The sequence below is a fragment of the Crocodylus porosus genome, unplaced genomic scaffold (assembly GCF_001723895.1).
Source record: "Crocodylus porosus isolate Cpor-Errol unplaced genomic scaffold, CroPor_comp1, whole genome shotgun sequence".
In the NCBI taxonomy this organism is placed as follows: domain Eukaryota; kingdom Metazoa; phylum Chordata; order Crocodylia; family Crocodylidae; genus Crocodylus; species Crocodylus porosus.
In genome coordinates, this window is record NW_017728886.1 from 67,937,029 (window position 1) to 67,940,839 (window position 3,811).

Below are 3,811 nucleotides of genomic sequence, written 5' to 3' on the forward strand. Positions count from 1 at the left end.
ACCAACCTACCTTTTGCAACTGAAACACTCTTTCTCATGTTTGATAACATGACAAATATGGCCATAACTAGTACTGCCATTAGGTATCTCAATAGAGAGGCCAGGATTATGCAGGTATGGAGACCAAAAGACCCATTCCATCAGTCTAGGTCAGGGCTGAGGCACTTTGGCAAAGAGCATAACAAATTTTGTACTGGCATGACTTCTACTTTAGTAAAGCACATGTATAATAGTACACTTCCCCTTTGAATAAGAACTGTTCTGGCAAACTGCATAAGTTCTAAAAGTTCATTTGAAAGGAAAAAATCATTTAAGTGTATATAAATGAGAACCTTTGAATCACACTAATGAGTTTGAGCTACTTTTTAGACAAAAGCTATTACCATATAGATATGTGGATGAGAAGTCTAGAATATTTTCCTGATAACAATAACACTGAAATGAGGTGAGTTTTGTGTATACCCAATTGCCTTAGTGTCACATATTATGCGTTTTCAAGCACTTAACTGTGGTCCTTTGGGTAACAACCAATGCTGTCTTATATTGAGGAAATGGCAATCTGGGTGATTTGACACCTGCGGTGACTGGGATGTGTCCATCAAACAACTATGGATGAGTCTTCTTTTTTTTAAAGTGAAAAACAAAACTGAATTATTTAATTTTGTTTCCATTGCTTTCATTATATCCAAAGAGCAGCAGAGTAACAAGAGTCACAATATTGCAGGCCCAATTCTGTGCCATGTTGTCCAATGCAAGTTTATTGCTTGATAGCCTGAGCTCAGTACTAGCTGAGTATATTCTCTTTGTGCCTACAAGCACCAAAAAGACATAGCTGAGCTGACAAGTACCTCACTGGAAGTGTGTTTTATGATGATCATCACTGTTAATGCTTTCAAGCACCTATATAGCTGGTGATAACCTAGAACAGCTGTGAGGCAACCGGCTTGATTCATTGCCTGTGATATTTGACTCAACTCACAAGTAGCCATACTGGTTAGAAGTATTTGGGATGGATTTTGAAGGTAGTTGAAGAAACAGTGTTGTTCCTAACCAATGTCTCCTGCAGTGCAGGGCCCGAGTAACTTTTTCCCATTTAGTGGACATGCTACCTGCTTGGATGGTTTGTCTCTGGAACCTGGACCAGAGGCTTTCCAGATGGCTGTTTACAAGGGTTTTGGCCAACCAGAGGCCATTCTATCAATGATTATGTTTTTTCTTTGCTACAAATGTAGCAAACGCCTTGCTCTTTATTTTTGTCCTACAGTTTACCGTGCTTGAGAACCTGAGAGAAAAGAAGAGGATAAGTAAGGCTTTTAGAGAGGTAGTGGGAAACGGCATTGTATATTTAGGAAGCTGATGGTATTCGGCTCTGTTTCCATCACATCACATATCTGGAATAACAGTATTCATAATGTTATATGGAGCCATAAGCCGATTAATGTTAATCCATATACAGTAAAATCTCTGTTATCTGGCATGAATGGGGAATGGAGGTTGCCAGTTATCTAAAAATTCCAGTTATCTGACAGTTACACTCAAGGAAGAAAATGGCATACTTGTAAATTTTCAAAGAATTAGTTTACAGCATGAACAACTGGTGCCTCCCAAGGTTGGGGGGTGGGGCACAATTTGTGGGCAGCAGCATTGGCAGCAGGGTGGTGAGTGGCAACTGACAGCTGGCAGATGGCAGTGGTTGGGGGGGGAGGGAAGAGGAAGGTTGCGAGTGGCAACTGCCTGCAGAAGCCAGTGGCCAGTCTCAGGGGGCTTGCCCTTCCATGTCCCCCTATGACTTGCCTATGCATTACATACAGTCTAAAGAATAAAATAGTATACAAATAAAAATGACATAATAGCCAGTGACACCAAATGCCAGGGCAGGCTGGTCACAGGCTGCTGCAGCAGGAGGAAAGGGCACGCGCGTTCAGATACCCTGTGTGGGTACCCTCGGAGGGGCACAGCAGGCAGTAAAGTGGCACAGTGTGATGTGGCACTCTGTGCATTCCGCCACTGAAATTCGGGTTAATAAAGTATTCTGGTTAATTAAATGCCAGATAACAGAAATTTTACTGTATATCAAAGTAGATGGTGAGATGTAACCTGAAGGACTGCATCAAGCAGGTGAAAGTGATGAACTGCTCTCTTGGTGGATGGAACATTTATGACACTTGTGACTCAGAATTATAGCCTGGGATTCGTTTGAACTTAAACCTGCTTTTGAAGATCATATACAGGGAGCCCAAAAAATGTGTTTTGCAGGCCCTGTGAGCATGCTTCTGATCTCCCAATAATTTTTAGACCACTGTAAAGCCATTGATTTTTAGTGGAGCTGCTCCTGACTTGCACTAGCCCAAATAAGATCAGAATCAGACTCCGCGGTTGCAAAATAGTTTACTTAGCTAAGTGTTAGTCTAACAAGCTTTGTCTCGCACCAATAGTCTTGTACGTGCTTTTATTGTTTTAATAATAAGGATTGATAGCTGGGAGCAATTTTCTTTAATATAACATTTCAGAGGCGCTTCATGACTGGAGAATATTTTATTAGACAACTGAAGATTTCAGACCTGCTGCATGACTTTATCATGTATAAAACTTATTATCTGACACAATTTGGTACATAGCAGGCTTATTTATTTGAAAGGTCACACAATCATCTTTTACCACTGGTAATGGGATTTTTATCCATTTAATAGATTTATCCTAAAGCATATTTTATTTCTAATGCATTTTACTCAGAAGAAATAGAGTACATTAATATTTTTAACTCTTTGAACCTTCTTATCAGGATAGAGCAAACCAAATACATACCTTGGGGGCTAGCTTCATCAGTAAGACTCAATGTTCTTAAGGGCTGAATATCATCAGTCAAGTATTACGCATTTTCAAATTCTGTGGCCCTCGGCACCCTTGAAGCATAAGGCCTTAAATCCCTTTTTCTCATTTGACTATCTCTTTTCAGTATAACCATAGGGCACAGGCAGAAGTTGTTTTTCAGGTGATCAGCTTCCTGAAAGCACTCTACACCCATGCCATAACTACAGAGCACTTTTAAAGGGGCTGAATGCATGAAAAATTAAAGGAGGACACCTTAATCTGATACCTCATCTGATACCCAGGGCAACGGTTCTCAACCTCTGGTACCTTACATACACCCTGCCGATAGAGGTGACAAAAGCAAAACCGGAAGACACACTGTGGCACTTCTGGTTTCGCCACCGCAAGCAGAGTCCCACTTTTCCCTCGCAGACCACAGCCCAAGGCAAAGCAGCCTGCATGGAGCCTCCCTCCCTGTCCCCCAGCACACTGACACTGGGGAGCGAAAGCCCTGGTGCACCAGACGCGGGGGGGGGCAGCAGCTGGAACTTCCAGCCCAAACAGCCAAAGACTCCTCCAACCCGCCGGGTGGGCCAAACTCAAAATGCAGCACCTGCATACCCCCTGCCCGTGTCTCGCATACCCCTAGTACCAGGGGTTGAGAAATACTGCCCTAAGGAACTTGTGTTCCTTATGGTTAATTTGTCACCCAACTGGGGCTGGGCTTATGTAGCCCAACCCCACCTCCGGGGCTGTCAACAGGAAGGGAGCAGGGAGGAGGAGCAAGCTACTGGCTGAAGTTTTCCTGGCCTGAGCTGGAGAGGTGAGGGGGATTAGAGCCCCATGCCTTGTGGTCTGCCCCCCTCCCCTCCATCTCAGGCCAGGCAAACACCAGCTGGTAGCTTGCTCCCCCTCCCTTCCTTCCTTTCTGCTGAGAGCCCCAGAGCTGGGGGCGGGGGAGCTGGGGGAAAGGGACAGCGCCTCCGCTGTAGGAAGGCTC